Raw genomic sequence first — 18340 nt, 5'->3', positions numbered from 1 at the left:
GAAAACTAATAAGGGCATGAAACGCTTGGAGATGCCATCATCTCAAGTCTGGAATATTTGCCACTTAATTCTATTAAAATTCTGGCTCTTTTTGAGGTTTAGTTATATATATATATATATATATATATATATATATATATATATATATATATATATATATATATATATATATATATATATATATATATATATATATGAGCACCGGACGCGATATTCCGAGGTCGTGGGTTCGGATCCCACCGGCGGCATGGTTGTTTATTCTGCTGCTTTATAAGTAGTTTTTTTTTTAAATCAAAGCTTAATTGAAGTATTTTTCTCCCACTAATCCGCACTATTAATTATAAAAAAAAATTTTCGCAATGCACCTTGGTTTCGGTGACAGTTGGCTTCCTTCATGTATTTGTCAAACGAGCCCCTCATTTCCCTTAACGTGTCTGCTAATAGCTTAACGGAGGTCTCGGTTCTCGCAGTCTTGATGCCATAGGTAGCATAAGAGGGCTCTAGCACAGTGTCCGCCCTCGCCGTTAGATGACGTTCCCTGTCACACTCGCGGTAATACAGGACGTGCTACGTCCGCCGCTATGGGCGAGGGTAGCGCTGGTGAACACTCTCAAGGTTCGCTTACACGCAATAAACATGAATACCCACGAGAGCAGCAGATTGGACAGCCGTCGCCGTAGCTCAGTTCGTAAGAGCACCGGACGCGATATTCGGAGGTCGTGGGTTCGGATCCCACCGGCGGCATGGTTGTTTTTTCTGCTGCTTTATAAGTAGTTTTCTTTAAAAATCAAAGCTTAATTGAAGTATTTTTCTCCCACTAATCCGCACTATTAATTATAAAAAAAACATTCCCCAATGCACCTTGGTTTCGGTGACTGTTGGCTTCCTTCATATATATATATATATATATATATATATATATATATATATATATATATATATATATATATATAAAGGAGACAAGGGAAGTGAAATGAGAGGCTCGTTTGACAAACATACGAAGGTAGCCAACAGCCACCGAAACCAAGATGCATAGAGGAATTTTTCATTTTTTAAAATTTGTGGCGCTGAGCAATGGGACAATAATAATTTGATTCATGTCAGTGAAATAGGAATAATTATAAAGCAGAAGAAAATACAACTATGCCGCCGGTGCATTATATATATATATATATATATATATATATATATATATATATATATATATATATATATACATATATATATATATATATATATATATATGTATCTCAAAGCATCCGTGCATGCTCCTTAAATACCTGTACTAAGACATGTGTCCAGCTAATAATATCTAATGACAACGTAATAAAAGCGCGTGACGTAGTAAGTGACGAGGCTTACAGACTTTCGAAGTTTACGCGTGCTCGCCGCAAGTTAATATACGATACAAAATTAGCGCTGGGGCACGCTGAAATGAATAATCAAGACGCAATGCGGCGTTAAAGGCATGGCACATAAACACGTGGCCAGCCAATTCGTCATCTGATAAAAAATGACATTAAACATAAAAAGGTACACGGGCATAGGTGATACAGGACACAAGTATTCTACGAATTGACACGTGTTGTGCTCGAGCCATGCACCTTCGAGATGGGAAAAAAGGAGCAAAGGAGAAAGACGAGCTTGTTCAAACATGCTAAACAGTACTGCATGGATAGCGCAAGAAATCGGGCACAAAAAAACGGCAATCATCAACACGTGCTGCGTTCGCTGCGTCACTATACAATATAATCGTGTGATGTTGGATCACACCGGTCGTCGTAAAAATGCTCTGCGTTAAATGCCTGAGCATCAGAAGCCATAAGGACGATCACGTAAACTTCCGTGAATAGAATTTTCGCTACTTTGAGAGAAAAGATATTTCCCCTGGGTTTTCATTCAAACCAGAGGTCAGCGCTTGGAATTTGCAAATTAGGAAGGATTCTCGAACCTCTCTGTTATTGAGATTTGAAGCCAGATTCAGGTATTGTGGTTGTGATGTTATCAAACGAGTTTCCGGAAGTCGCGACATGTCTTGAGAGCGGAAGGTTAGGAAGGGTATTGGCATGTGATCGGTGGTTATTGAATGCCAACCTGAAGGGTAGTTCAGTCTTTCCGATGCACTGCAGCTTACACACACCGCATTCGAGCAGATAGAAAACATAGCTGCTGTTGCAAGTGAAATTTCATTTTATTTTACAGTAAAAGTCTGACCCAGTACTTCTTGCCAATGCGGTAGTGGTCACATGAGTGCATACCTTACAACGCGGTTTTTTGCAAGGGCGGCAGACAGTTGGAGAGGGGTTAGTTGTGTTTGATGACGTTAGCATGTCGCGCAGGTTCCGTGACCTACGGTATGCTACGCTGGGTGGCTATGGAAAGATTGGCGTCGGGCGGCTGCTGTGCATAAGAATATTACGATGTTTCCTGAGGATGCCGTTAACACTGGGCATTGACGCACAATGGGTTAGCACTAAAGTGGTGTTTGATGGTCGTTCTACGTGTTTATCTGAACGAAGGATTTCCTTGCGTTCCATTGCATCTGCGCGTTTTATTTCGTCGTCAAAAATTTGTGGTGGGTACATTTGTCTTGTAACAGCATTTCGCAGATTTCCGCAGTTGTCAGCAAAATCGGAATCGTCTGAGAAAATATTTTTAAAGCGAAGTGTTTGGCTGTATGGGATACTAGTCTTGCAGTGCCTCGCACGGCTACATTGGAAATGAAAGTATTGATGGCTGTCGGTCGGTTTCTATAAAGCTTAGTTGTGAGTATGGTGCTATACAAATCCACTGCTACGTCCAATAAAAATTTATGGTTGACATCGAGTATGACTCCGTAAATGAAATTGAAGGGTGAACGTTATTAAATGCTGCTATGAAATAAATGCTGCCATGGTGCTACGCTCTCACTCGTTCTCATCGTCTGCGGTTCCGGCTCAGCACGACCAGGTTTTTATAGCCTCGGGAACCGTTGCAGCAGCCAGCACTACAAATCGACCAATCAGGAAACGCCGGGGGTCGCCGTTTGAATTGGACGAATGGACGAGAGGGCTCAGCCGTTCAGTTTGCTGCCGGAAAGGGGATGCCGGCGAAGCGTCGGTTCAGTCTCGAGCCGGTGCTTGCGAAGAGAGGGGGGGGGGGGGGGGGGGTACGTCGAATCCGCCGGGGCGAATCGGATGAGTAATGCTGCAAGCCGCGACATGTCCGAGAGACCGGGTTTTTGCTCGATGCTTGGCGCACGGCACTAGCCTCCATAGATGCCAGCGGAATGCTCTCACGGACACAGCACTGCAGTCCGGCAGTGCCTATAATCGGACGTTCTTTACGCCGCATCCTGCTATTTACTTCATGACTCACGTCGGCAAGAGACGAAATCAAAGCGGAATTAAACTGTTCGAAATACAGCCCCAGCATGGATTCATTCCCGCCTGAAGCAGACGCTTGCAAAGGAAAGCACTCGTCGCTTCGTACCGGAGCGATCGTCGGCTCTCGTGGCTTGCGAGGCGTCACAGCGTCCCACGGGTTGCTCTCCTCCGACGCGTTGCTGTCGGGCCCCGCGTGTGGGGAGATGCGTCCCTTGTAGCCCATCAAAATGAATACGAGGGGCAGCACCACCACGATGGAGAACACGATGCCGCCCAGCCACACGTTGGAGCAGGTGCACCACCACCACCAGCCCTCGGCCTCTTCCACGTCAGAGCCGCCGTCTTCCTGCACAAGCTGCAACACAAGCAGTGTTAATATGACAAGAGATGTCATTAGGGTGTTTGTCTGGGAGAAAAAAAAAAGATTTTTTTGGACTAAGCATTTAGCGCTCCTACTGCTTATTGGCGCATAAAACTATATTTCGCGGCATAATTCACCCGGTTAAAAAATAATTTAAGTTTTTTACCAGCGATAAAGGATTTCTTGCAGGGCTTTTGGGATGAGAACAGGTTAACTTTAGGCTTAATTACGTGATATCGTCTCGAAGCCCTAGTACTGCGTTTGCCGAAAGTGAGTCACTCCTTGCGGTGGAGCGACTCTCTTTGGTGAGACCAGCCATGCAACGCTCGAAAAAATTTGGCACAAAAGATAGGATGTCTGTTGTTATCGCAAACCGTTAGATTGATATTGGCTTATAGTACATAATGTTTGCTGCTTTTTGAATTATGATACCTAGCGGAAAATTTACGAGGAGCGCAAAGTAATAAAATGGCGGGATACAAATATAGAAAACACCTAGGCAGGAGAATATATAACTTATATTATTGCCGGTTTGAATTGAGAGTTGTAGGGTGAGACGTCGATAAGCCGCACAAGAATTGATTCTACGCAAACAGGCCTAGAAGATTTCTTGAATCGCACTTTTCACATTCTATTGATCGCACTGAGCAGCATGCAGCGCAAGCGCTTGCGTTCTTTGATTGACATTCGTTATTGCCGCTTGACAATCTGATCGTTCTGCTTGTATGAGTAGCCTCGCACGAACCCCGTCTGGTGCAAGCTCTGGCTTCATTCCTGCTCCTCTTTTTCACTTAACGCTCGCTTTCTAAACGTTTCACATTATTGCGCTGGTGTAATTCTTGCGGAAGCCTTGCACACATTTATTATCTTTTCGTATTGCGATTTCATATGCTTTTGATGAAGAAAGAGAGCAAACTACGCGGGACACTCAAAGGAAGCCACCACGCGCGCTGACAAACAGCTCATTATTTGATGAAAATGTGGAGGAGTGTTGTGTTGGGTTTAATGGCGCATAAGCAACTAAGGCTATCATGCGCCGAGCTCAAGGTATAAAAAATTCGGAGGAATACATGCAGAGAAACCAACGTTGACAATGGATATAGCGATCGCGTGGCGACAAATTTAAACGCCTGGCATAAAAAACACGGAATTACAAAGGTTACGGAATTCTTTATCTGACAGGTTCGCTGAAGGCTGACGTATCAGTTAGCATATTTTTTTTAATAAAAAGGCTTCCACTTTCTCAGGGGTTACCTGTTCCTGATGAAGAAACAGAATAGTAGTGCTCAGAAAGAGTGTCATGCACATTTTCGGCAGTGCTCTAAAATGCTGTGAAGAGAAGCACCGTCGTGTAAATTTGCACGCTCAAAATGCCGCACGTTCACAAAACAGTCAAGTTGCCCGTTGTATAAATTACCGCATGATAACGGCACTCTGTAAACAACGCACTTTCTATTTACGATGAGGGGCGAGACGTGTTTTGTTGTGCTGCCTTCCCGTTTATGTGGCCACCGGCCGCTAAAGTTCTGCCGAGCTCGGAGCAAAATGCAGCGAGCTTTAATGGAGCCCAAAAAATAACCCTAACGTCGAATTTCTCAGCCAAGCTCTCAAACCACGGGAAAGCCTGTGGACACAGTGCATGAAAGCCTGCCTATGGTACTGACTACCGTCCTGACCCCGTCTGTTGGCCTCTGACAGCCTACCAGAAGACTTAGCCACCTGCGCTGAAAGCGATGTGTTCAGAGAAACCAGTTTTTTTTTACATTGGCAACCTCCTATACGCTTAATATTCTGCAGTGAGGCGGTGGCAGGCACTAGAAGTCAGTCTTAATTCACGAAACCACCATGCCGTTTTTAAGCAATTTGGGATGGCTTGACTCGTAGCCTTGAAGCAGCTTAACAGTGCGATGGTGAAAGAGCCAGCAAAGATAGTGCGACATTGCCCCCCGAGACATGGCAAGGAAACGCAGTTCATTGTCAATATGAATATCTGTTGGGAATTTTAAACCATGAGCGCACTACTTAAAATCTTGAGGACCGCCGCGATATTATTCGAAGGGTTAGAACATTCCGCCAAGATCAGATAATTGTGCACGTTCCTGAAAGCCCTCAGCAATAAATAGTCCTCCACGGCATCGTGCAACCTTCCTATCGATACCACTAAAGGAGATATTAGTAAGCAAAGATGGAACCCTCGACCTAATACACACTCCAGCTTTATGTGCAAAGAAACGAAGTTACACCCGAATATCCTGGATGTCGGGTAACAAGGGAGATTTCTGAAAACGGTACAACAGACACACCACATAAGCTCATGAAGGCAAATGATTGTTGCTGGGTATTTGGAACCATTACTTTACCCTGAAAGTGACAGAAAACTTTTTGTTCTCAAATGAAATTTTTTTTTGATGTGATGATGAATGAAAATCCTGGAAGGTGCAGTTTTGTTGATTGACGCTGAAGATAAGTTTTCGTGGTTGCCACATGAAAAACATCATGGTAGTAGGCAAGAGAGTGTGCACCAAAGATGTTAATGATCCGATTGCCTTAATAAGCAGATGTTTGGTTTCCATTTATACATTTTGCCCAGCCTTGTCTTTTTCTTGAAGCAGGCGGTAATCGGGTGTAACGGTCCTTTCTTAGTACAGAAACGTGAGTGTGTACATTCGGCCGAGGGTTGCACGCGTGCTCAGCAATATCTTTAGTGACATCGATGGGAAGGGGGCATGGTGATCAGGAGGATTGTTTCTAAAGCCGTTCACATGCACTGACGATTATCTGATATTGGTGGTAGGTTCTAACCGCTTATATAAGTTTGCGGCTATCCAAAATTTCGAGGGAGTGCTCCCGTGGTTTAAAACTCACGATAGGCGTCCCTGCAGACAATAAGCAGCGTTTTGTTGACGTGGCACTATTGGCTACGTCTGACCATCTTTGCTGGCTGCATCGCCTAGCAAAGTCATGCCTGGTCTTTGAGTCAAGCCATTCCAAACCGATTAAAGACGACAAAGTGGTTTTGTGCTCTAAGACTGCCACTTTCCTAATTTCTGCTATGATGGTTTATGGTTTATGGAGGTTTAATGTCCCAAAGCGACTCAGGCTATGAGGGACGCCGTGGTGAAGGTCTCCGGAAATTTAGGCCACCTGGGGTTCTTTAACGTGCACTGACATCGCACAGTACACGGGCCTCTAGAATGTCGCCTCCATCGAAATTATAGAGGCCCGCGTACTGTGCGACGTCAGCGCACGTTTCTTCTACGGCCGCAGGTACCGCCGTAAAATTCTCTCCCCGGCATGACCACGAAGACCGCGCCAATGACACGGATCACGTGACTGTCTAGTCAACGGATTTGAAAGCAGCTCTCCGATAGATGTCACACTCATTCGAGAGTCTGCCATGCGACTATGGCACAGGCACTGAGGAAATAAATCCAACACTAGCGGTCTGTCTGAGTGCTTGATATTCGTCGCAAAATCGAACCAAGTTGCTCCAAACCTCAAAACTGCTAGCTTCATCCCTACAGGTATCACGACTTCGGCGATCACTGCCTGCGAAGAAATCACAGGGAGTGGTTCTAGGATGAGTGTGAGGAGAGGAGGGCCAGATGGCATCACCATTGCAGGTACATTCTGTCCAGGAGGACTGCTGACACTTTGTGGTTTAACATCGCCGACAGCCAGGGAACAGCCCTGTATGTCTAATGACCGACATATGATACCACGACGGTTCCACAGAACAGGATGGTAACGACGCTGTATTTATTCACCGTGTATTTTCCAAGCTTCCTCACTCATTGTCTCAGCAGGAGTTGACTTTCAAAAGGGCGTTCAGGAACTACACTGCGCACCAACTCCTCAAGTTCCCGGATGTCCGTAGCACAGAGATGGTTTGCAAGAAGATTTGACAAAGTTCGAAGGGCGAAAGTGCCATCGAGTGCCATCCCACTCAAAAAGGCCTTTGAGAGTCCCTGATATACATGCCGATTAAGGATGGTAATTAACCCTTACCGTCTCGCTCTCCAGGTCCCTCGTATGCACGCTGAGCGGTGTGTCGTAGGGATGCTCGCAGGAGGACAGGGAGCCGCTGTGCTGCTGGCCACGCGCCTCTTGAGCCGCCTGCCGCTTTCTCTCTGCCTGCGAGTCGCAGACCTGTCAGTTGATTTCAACGTAGGAGGGCGCGACTGTGTCACTTTTGACTTTAAGGGGTGAGTGGAAACGGAGGAGGGTTGGAGCTCGGCGGTGCATGTGTATAGATTCATGAAAAGCTAAATAAGCCGATCCAAGTCGATAGGTGTTCAAGTGTAGGAAGCAGCGCAAAAGACAACGGCATGACACGACAGCACAGGTGGTTAACTAACAACTGAGGTTAATTGTCGGACAATAATGGTTTAAGGTCACACAAAACAGAAACAAAACTGCCAGTCGCGCTACTATCAGCTGATACAGAGCACGAAGATCAACTTTAACGTGTCAGATGGCGTATGAAAACGAAGTTCGAAACTGTGAGTGAATAGGGAACTGACATTCACACCTAAAAAGAGAGAGAGAAACAAGAAACAATGGTACATCATGTTGTACAGTAAGGGTGACGGAAGGGAATGAAAGACCGAAGAGTCAACATGGACGAAAGTGGTCATCCAGGTAAGCAAGTTCCTCCTTGCTCAGTGGGATCGACGGGGTGCTGACAACTAGCCCGCCAAAAAGCCGTATTGTATTCAACAGTGATACCTGATCTCGCGTTGTAGACGGGCTGCACAATTTTTTTGTAGCGATAGCTACATTACGGTAGCATTTCGAACCTTCATCGTGGTGGCACCGTCACCCCATGGCTGCGCCGCCATGCTGCCACGTGGTTGGTCACGTGGTGCGGAGCAGCTGCCGGCGGCGCGGCTGATCACGTGGTTAGTCACCTGGTTGGTTACGTGACCAGCCACGTGGTGCGGAGCAGCTGCTGCTGCCGGCGGCGCGGCGCACCGGCGAAATCGAGCTGCCACAGCTGTGCGCATGCGCCGTGACAAATGGGACGGAGATGAATAAGGAACGTCCAGCGAAACGGAGCGGCGAAAGGATGACTTTGCAATTCAGCTGAGCAAGTTCCACTCCGCAAGCTGTAGCTATCGCGTCACTCCAGGTTTAACCAGAGCTAAACCACCGGCAATTTTTTTTCTTTCCCACTCTACAGCATGTGGCACCCTGAAGTCTTCAGATCACAGGGCAAATTTTGCGGCGAGGAAGCAGCTTTGGTCCACATAGTGTGGACATGTCCGACTAGGTATGATAGCTCGCGCACTCTAGAATCCTGGGAGGCTTTGCTCTGCAGCCCAGACCCTAACGTCCAGCAGGACATCATCAGTCAAGCCCTTGCTGCTGCTGTGTTCCAAGGGATTCCGGCCGACGACTAGGGGCGACGGGTGAGATGGACTTCTCTCCTGGTGTTCATTGACAGGTGTTTCATTAAAATTGTATCTCTCTCTCTCTCTCTCGCCGTGAGGTCGCTCTTGGCAGGGCTACTGGAGGACGTAGGTTTCTAGCCACTCACCTTGGAGCCAGTATGGTTGCCCGCATCTCCGCCTTCTCCGCCTGGGTGCTCTTCAGGGGGAGCGCTGGGTGCACCGCGCTGCAAATGTATCATGGGAGAAGTGTTTCATCCTGGACTTCGAGAGGATTGTAGCTGCGGTGCATTCGGGATCTTTCCACTCTGTCAGAAGTACACACGCAAACCAGGCTCGCGAAATTTACGATAGGATTAAATCACTCTCCAAGATGGCAGTCTGCGAGGATGCGCAAAGTTTTTGTATATCTGGCCTTAATCTATGGGAATGTGAACTCAGAAAAAAGTTTCTTAGTCTGCCTAATAGTTTGTGGAGCAACAAAGTGATGGTTGTCAGTGATGATAAATATGTAAAAAAAATCAATAGGCTATAGTGATACGTAGCAGTGTGTCCAATTGTAGGAGTACTGTAATAATTATGAGAAAGTTGCAGAAGACGCGCAGATCAATATCCAGTACTTTTAATGGGCTTGATATTTTCTGCCGCACCGAGTAAGCGTCCGGTTGTGTGCATAAAACGCCTGAACTACTATGCTGCTACTCTCCCCACGTCCTACGGTAAAGCTGACGCCTGGTACAGCCGACGGCAGAAGCAGCAATGGAGGCAGGCGATTTCGTCCCACAAGTAGACATTATTAAATGCAGCTAGGAATGAGTGCTCGACACATACCAGAATGTTCAGCCATCCACCAATGAGCTGCGGCTGTTGGTTCTCGCCCGCTTCGTCTTCGTCCCTCTCGACCTCGGGTGTGGCAGGGGACGACCTCTTCGATTTCTTCGGTGGCGATTCTGAAGGGCTGCTTTTCTTTCTCGAGTCAAGTCCAGTAGGTTTAGATTTGCCGAGTGAAGGAACCTTCTTGAGGGCCGGCTCTTTTTTGGCACCGTCCGTGACTTTGCCGGCGGATTTCGCTGGGCTGCCTGACACAGAGGCTTTCTTGTCTTCTTGTCGGGGGTCTGGTGTTCCGTCGGCAGCCGGTGAAGCAGCACCCCGCGCGTCATGGTATGAGTTAATGCTCTTCTGGCGGTCGCCTCCTTTTTCAAGCTGCTGTTTCATTTTGGGGCTCAGAGGGGTCTTGTCGGTCTTTTTCGATCCTGGCTTAGCCGGGCTCTGTCGATTACCCCGTTCTTCATCCGCGCCTTCATCTGAGGTCTTCCTCCAGTTGTTCGATCGATCCGCGCGGCGCGGGGAAGTGGTCTCGTCGTTCTCGCGTCGCGAGTGGTCGGCGCTTCCTGCCTCGCTGCCCGACCGAGACTGTTGCCGTTCACTCTTACGGTCGTACACCCGCGGCTTGGGAGGACGCTCCGGCGTTAGGAGTAGGCGACTTGTGCTGGCGCCGGGATCTTCCTCCCAGCCACCCCTCTCCCTCTTCGTCATGGCACCAGAGGTTCCTCCTCAAGGCCTTGCGTCGAGTGGCCGTTAACGTCTGAGTAGAGAAAGGCTTCGGGAGAAATGTAGCACGAGAGCGGACAGTGCGGCCAGCCTATCGAGAAAACAACTTCTTCTGAATCTTCCTCGAGCTAGGTTTTGTGCTTCATCTTCCTATCCCTTCGTGCTCAAATAGCTTGCGTGCTTATGATGCGCCAGTAAATACATTATTTTATACCAGAAGACGACAAAGCGGGCAGTGGCGCTTTGCGCATAATTCCCGCTTTTACATTCCATTAATGTCAATTAATTTATATGTCATTCATAACAAAATCTAGGCCAATCCACGATTGTAGGTACGTGTCATGTCTCAAAAGACGAACGACCACTAGGACGGAGTCCTCGCGCTAGGCACGCTGGCCACCGAACTATGCGTCATCGTATGACGTATCCCTTTGCCAAAACTAACCGAGCAACAGGTTTTTGCTTCTCAAGCGTATAATGTAACATTTACCGCACCCTTAAAGGCCTAAATGTGTCAGAACGTGAGGACAAGGGCTCGCCTTACTTTACACAGATTCGAAGCTTAAGAGCTGCAATAAGTGCTTCGCGACGCGACTAAGAAAGAAACCACCGTTGCCCGGTTACTTTTGGCAGACATTACGTTTGTTCTAAGGCTTGCCACTACGCTATCTTTTGGTGAAGGCGCTGCCGTTCATTTTCATGCCAACTCTTTAGCTTGGCTACCTTCCGTCCGCTTTTGACGTAAGCCAAGAGTTCCTGGATCTCGCCACTCGGTTTCACCGCAGATCGACCTGAGCCGGCCAGAGCCGGCGATCCGCCCCAACCCTAACGCTCGACACGGCGAGGCAAAGACCCCGCCCCTACGAAGCACTCTTCCGCGCTTGCCGTTTTTTTGCGTGCACAGGCCTTAGCCTTCGGTTCGCGACAAATGCTAAGGAGAGGCTGAGGCTGGTGGGGTTAGCCTTCCGGATTCTGCCGGCAATTGGTCCACCGCATAGCGACACTTAAATGCTGAATGTGGACCACGAAGCAGGCACATACCTTACATCTGGCTGATCTGCATGGCTGAAAGCACAATCACTTAAAACAGTCAATACTAAGCTCCTGCTGTCACCATGTGGAGTCCAAAACCGAATGCTAATCAAGCTCCAGGATCGAGAATTAACCAGATCATCTCATTCATTGTGATGGCCGGATTGTTCTGTTCTATCCTTTTTTTTCGGCATGCGCTAAACGCATCCCTCAGGTCATCAGCCTTTTATCGGAGTATCACGATAGCCTCGAGTAATATTATAGATCAGAAGACAACGAAGCAGGTAGAGGCTCACAACAGAGCGGTCACTTAGGCCAGCTGGACATTAAGTCATTTGTCGTGTCGGTCGATTCTATGGCTTGCCTACGTGCGAGAATACCCTTTGATAAACTCAATAAAGCGAGACTCAAGGTAGGGAGGAAAGCGGCCGCTGCGCTGGGGAGTCATCCCTCGCGTCGCTTGCTTGTGCGGCGAATGAGCACAGCGGGCTCTGCGTGCCCTTCGCAGTATTTGAAAACCAGTTCTCTTTGGTGAGAGAACACTACTTAACGATACGTAACCGGATTACCAAGTTTGTGTAAAGTTTGAGCTCATTTGTTATATTTATCTCGTTCCTGAGGTTCAAGCAACCGCCGTCGGCGACCGCAGCGCCACCTGACACCTACCTAGGTTGGCAGGTGTCAAAGTGGAGAAAGGAACTGCTCCTCTCCTCTTTTAGAGGAGAAATGGAAGAGGGAAAGTGCCAAACGGCAGAGGAAGAGAGCGCGGGAGGCGACAGGTTGGCCTATTGGCTTCAGCGTCCGCCTAGGCTTTGGAAGGGCCCTTAGAAAAATTTTTTAGGCAGTCTATACACTGTCCGTAGACTTCTGTCGATAAACTCTATAGATTATCTATAGACAATCCCTAGAAAGCTGTCTATAGGCAATACAAATTTTATAGACAGCCTACAGACAATCTATAGATTTATGCCCATACACTTTTAGTAGTCTTTCGTCTATAGACAGTCTATAGAATATGAATAGAAAAAAATAAATATCTATAGCAAGGCAACAGAGTGTATAAGGAGTCTATAGACTCTCTACAGACTATTTTTGTAAAGGGGGGGGGGGGGGGTTGGTTCCATACTAGAGCCGGAGAAGAATAGGTGCGAACGTCCCCCATGCAATGGGTGCATATATTCGCGTTGCGTCATTTTTCTTTGTCGCCATATTAACGCGATAGCGTTAGAGGCCCCGTTACGCAGAAAATCCGGCGTCGGCATTGTGGGCAATGAACACGTTGCTCCTGGCACCTACCCCCGGGAGGAGCAAACTAGGAGGGCAACCTAGGTCACGTGACCTTGTCAGGTCACCAGAAACAACTGCCCAGTTGACTGTGAGAAAACTAAACACACTGGCAGGTGTCAGCTAAATTTATGATTGATCACAAGAGGTTGCTTGCGAAGAAAAACTTAGACGAACAAGACCCACCGGGGGCGCAGGGCACCATTGTGCAATTCCCCATATAGGGGCATTAACTCACTAACGCTATCGCGCCATATCCTTAAAGGCGGGACTTAAGTGTCCACTCCATTTTTTTGTTTTTGATTTTTCATGCGGCCCCATTCAGCAGACACATTGTGCGGTAGCGTTTTTGCTCTTTCGTGTATAAATTGTTTTTTTTTTCTTCCCGATAAACGCTTAGTTGTGAGTAAGCGCTGGTGTTTCTTTTTTTCACTCAGTTGTGCTCTTTGACTATGATTGTTATCAAATCTCAGTACTCCTGCACTAAAGGGAAAATGTAGATGTTGCGACAAAGGCAAGGCAGAAGGGAATTGTGGGCACATGACTTCGATGACGAGATAGGAGTGCACTAAGAAGACGACGAGGTCCGAAGCCCGGCGGTCAGATTCATTTTCAAGGGCGCCGCCAACGCTGTCCCAGCTCAAACCTCAGAGCCACCTCCGTGGTAAGAGCCAGTTCTGTAGTTTTCCGACGCCGCTCAGTAGCTGTCTTGAAAAAGCGGCACTCGGGTTGTGAGCGGCGCATGTGCTGATTTAAACTGAAACCTGCTCATTTAATCGTTCCACCTGTGAGTTAAGCTAGTTTCAGTGGCCAGTGCATGGCCCCTAAAGGCTCCGTTCAATTCCTCCTAGATGAAGTTGCACAAAAAATGGACAGAGCGGTTTCCTAGGCTTTTCCATCAGCGCGCTTTAAATTTCACGTTTGTACTCTTGTGTCCTGACCATTCATACGTTGACAACACCTGTAAAGGAATGAAAATGTTTGCTATAGCGGTCACGCATTCGGTGCTAGCGGGCTAGCGATGCTCAGTGGGTGCGGCAAGGAAAGAGTTAACATTGTGGACGCAAACTGAACATTGCAACATTCCTCGCATGCAATGAGCAGCGGCCGAGGAATATGAACGAAGCATAATGCGCTGGGATCTAAAAATTCATACGTAGAAACACGCGACACACGCGATGGCCTGCTCATAAAAACACAAAATAGATAACAAAGTTTTTTTCCGTTATCTATGGTATGGCTAGAGTTAGCGTGTCTTCTTATTTACTTGTTTTGCAAGCATGCGTGTAGCTACAATGTGTGGTGGGGCGCGAAGTGAGGTTACAGAGGCGAGGCTCCGGGTTGAATGGTAGACGCGAGACCAAAGAGCCTTTATTAGACGAGGATGCGGGATTCGCTATGCATATATATATATATATATATATATATATATATATATATATATATATATATATATATATATATATATATATATATATATATATATATATATATATATATATATATATACTTCAGTCACGTGACACTATTAATCCAATTACATAGTACACATCGGCACAGACAGGTCACAAGAGAATCCACTAAAACGGAAACCAAAACTAAATGGCACATAGGACTCAATGCCCTGATGCGCTTACATAACTACTTCATAACAAACAAATGACTCGCAAACTTACAACACTGATCCTGAAAGTATTATTAGGTTAAAATGCGGACGCATAAGCAGCAAGTAGAAATTTCACAATTAAAGTAGAAACTTGCCATTTTTGCAGTCAATTTTTAGGATGCTTTTCAGACAAATTTGAAAGATAAAAAAAATTCTCCCCCGCAGGATAATTATGTGCCCCGCATGGAGTTCAAAGTCACAAGAATTAAACTGCAAGTGAATTGCCTTCGTGAAGTAGTTGCGCAGTTGTAAGAGGCACCGTTCACCCCCCCCCCCCCCCCAGGTCCTAGAGCCTAACGTTCGCGCTAGCGCCGAAAGAGCCCTCTACTCTGCTTGCTTTTGCGCGATGTCTAAAAGCGTACAATAAGCACCGCACTCAAGAAACGCTTCGTTATATGGAGTTGTCGTTGTAGACCTCTATAAATTTGCATGCAGAACACGTTTATTCAGGTTAGTGCTTCAAAATAAGCAGAGCTCTGGGTGAAGTTCGCGTTTACGCAGCTAGGGAACGATTGTCGAGACGGCTGGTAAATGTGCTCAATGTGTACAAGAAGAGCTCATGAACATTAACACTCTGCATGAGACCCTGGAACAGAGCCTGCAAAATATTATCAATTTTTAAAGACCTTGAGTTTTAAACTCCCAGGTCAATTGGTCTCCGGGTAGTGGCGGTTTTTGGAAGTAGTTTTTTAAGGTGTTAACGTCACAAGCACCGGTGACGCCATGGTAAGCGACAGATGGCGCAACCCTGCCATTCCCTGCAAGCATGACGTCACGGCTATATTTCTGGTTGGGGAACAGTCGTCCTGGGGCCGTCGGGCGTTGCCGGATGGCCACAGCCGGAACCAAAGGCGAAAGGGGCGGCCAGCGTGCGCTGCCCATGCGTCGGCCCATGCTTCGGACGAGTCCCGTGATCCCGCTGTCGAATCACTGCTGCCATGGCCGGCATTAAGCAGAGGGCTTCTGCACAGGGAATACTGGTAGGGTTCGAAACCCATCACAGGGGTCACTTGGAAAAATGGTTCCTTGAGATCCAGGTCCATGATCCATGTGGACCGAGAGTGCTGAAAAGTACACATGTCCTTGAGCCGACGGGCGGGTAAGGGGGTGCGGCCACCAGATATAAACAAACCGGGTGTCGATGCATAACGAGCTCACGGGCATGGCGCAGTCTCAAAACCTCTCATTTTTTTTAAATTTCTTTTGTAGCGATAGCTACATTACGGAAGCATTTAGAGCCTTCAGCGCGGCGGCGCAGCCACCCCGTGGCTGCGCCGCCACGCTGTCACGTGGTTGGTCACGTGGTGCGGAGCAGCTGCCGACGCCGTGGCTGATCACGTGGTTCATCCCGTGGTTGGTCACGTGACCAAGTTCCACTCAGCCATCTGTAGCTATCGCGTCACTCCAGGTTTAACAAGAGGTAAACCATGGCCAATCTTTTTTTTTTGGGGGGGGGGAGGGGGGGGGGAGGCAGCTTAATGTATGAAATAAGGGGCGGGAAGAAGAGGACCGTCATCGCCAGTATTTCGCTGTTCAAGAAGCTAGCTCAAAAGATCTGGTGGGATGATAAGTGAAGGATTACCTATCGGTCATCTGGTTTAATTTTCCCGGTGAATACGGTTTCATAGCCCCTTTTATTGGCAGAAGCAGGAGTATGCCATCTATATCGCATCGTGTACCTGTACGGGTGAAAAAATAATCTGTAGCAAGCTTGTGTCAGCTCTTCGGCACAGCTTAAACCTCACGTAGAAAGATCCCTGCGGAAATGGCCCAAGATGCTGTAGCAAGCCTTCTGTGACGAGCCTTGGTCTTTTAATAGAAGAGATCTTGCCTGGACAGCTTTCTTCAGCGAGCAGTGGCGCATATTGTTTTGATGCGAACCGCTGCTCCAAATCGTAAGGCAACTACAGTCAGCGCACTGCTTCCAATGGTAGGGATGTCCAGTAAACTCGTTGACATGCTTTACGGGAGTCTTTGGCAGCCGTTTGAGCACTTCATCACATAGCAGTTGTTCTTTGACCTTGTTTGGAACTTAGGTTAGGCAAGAATCTCGATTGATAGCGATTACCATTCACCGCGCCCAACTGTTCGTAAACACCAGATAGTGGGCGTCGAAAACCACATGGAATTTCGCGTCACGGATGACAGGTGGCGAAACCTTCATAATGATCGGGGCGAATGGACCTCAAGCAGGCAGCGCCAGTCATCACTCCAAGCTCTCTCAAAGACTATTTAGTGGACCAAACGACGACACTGTGCCTTCTTTTCTTTTCTTTGCGTCTCTGCAGCGTCATTTGTCCTGTGTCTGCCTGGTTGAAGAAATCCTCAGAGGTACCAAGATGGCGGAGTTGTCAATGATGCGCTCCAGCATGATGCGGTCCGGCATGCGGTCAGGGATATCCAGGATCGCCATCCAGCAGCCACGGTGTGTGATCCCACTTTCTATCGTGCTCTTGATGTCGTGGAAATTTACGGACTACACGCGACGTCATGTACATTGTATGGAAATCGTACAGAAATTACGTGGAATGCTTATGGACTGCTTACAGACAAGCTGCCGCGGTGGCTGAGTGGTTATGGCGCTCGGCTGCTGACCCGAAAGACCCGGGTTCGATCCCGGCCGCGGGGGTCGAATTTCGATGGAGGCGAAATTTTAGAAGCCCGTGTACTGTGTGATGTCAGTGCACGTTATAGAACCCCAGGTGGTCGAAATTCCCGGAGCCCTTCACTACGGCGTCTCTCATAGCCTGAGTCGCTTTGGGACGTTAAACACCCATAAACCAAACTTCTTACAGAGAAAGTATGGATTTCTGCATAATTTGCCATATCTTACGCACCCCATGTTTCCATAATTCCATACGAGCAGCTCATATAAAACGTTTCAGTACGGAATTGTTGGTTTTCAATATGTCATGGGACCTTAGTTGTAGGATAATACCACACAAATGTACCAGATGTTGTCTCTGTAAGAACTTGTGGCAAAAAGCGACCCAAAGTTCTGTGTCTGGAGGACGGGCAATAAGAAGCAGCCTTTGCGTTGCGCTCAGCGCCACTCGCCATAACGGTACAACTATTGACCAAAAGTGCTAGCGTGAAGAATCGTCGCCTTTGCGTTAGTTGCAACACCAGTAAGACAGAGAGACGGTTGCGGCATCATTTAAACAAGGCAGCGACGCTGGGAAACGTGTTTGTGCAAAGCATGCACTGTGTCTTTCAGCAATATCTTTAAAAATATGTCTGATAGTGAACTCGTTGGCTATTTAAATCTACTTCAGGACAAAGGCGTTTGCGGAAATAATGCCGAATGACCGTCTTTATCAGGCCACGGCAACCTACTAGGTAGAAATTAGAGAGTTTTAGCATACCGGAGACGTAAATCGGTTTTACGTAAGGGATCTGCGCATGCGCTGTGGCAAATGCCTGGCCGGGTAGGACTACTGCGCATGCGTAGTAGGGGTCCGGTAAACCGGTATACGTATCCTCTAGTACTTCACGAAGCATTCACTAAGCAGCTGATCTTCCGCTACGCTGGCAGTTTGTTTTCTTATTTTTAAGCGTGGTTCGTCACAGAGGGAGGAAGTTATTCCTCCCGCTAATTACTTGTTCTCGGGAACCCTTAATTTTAATTTAATGTATAACACAAATGCCTGCAAAATAATTGTTAAAAAGCACAATTTTACACATGCGACAC

The 18340-nt window shown here is 47.3% G+C and overlaps 1 long non-coding RNA gene across 1 annotated transcript in view; it reads right to left on the bottom strand.

The window, feature by feature from the left end:
* Positions 1–3580, bottom strand: part of LOC144110327 (uncharacterized) — a 13790-nt gene extending 10210 nt beyond the window's left edge. Inside the window, exon 1 of the long non-coding RNA XR_013309807.1 lies at positions 3472–3580. This is a non-coding gene — a long non-coding RNA (uncharacterized LOC144110327). The remainder of the gene's footprint in view (positions 1–3471) is intronic.
* Positions 3581–18340: the final 14760 nt, after the last annotated feature.

The sequence above is a fragment of the Amblyomma americanum genome, chromosome 11, assembly GCF_052857255.1.
Source record: "Amblyomma americanum isolate KBUSLIRL-KWMA chromosome 11, ASM5285725v1, whole genome shotgun sequence".
Lineage (NCBI taxonomy): Eukaryota > Metazoa > Arthropoda > Arachnida > Ixodida > Ixodidae > Amblyomma > Amblyomma americanum.
The sequence above is the reverse complement of the archived record's forward strand: the minus strand, read 5'-3'. Positions and strand labels throughout refer to the sequence as shown.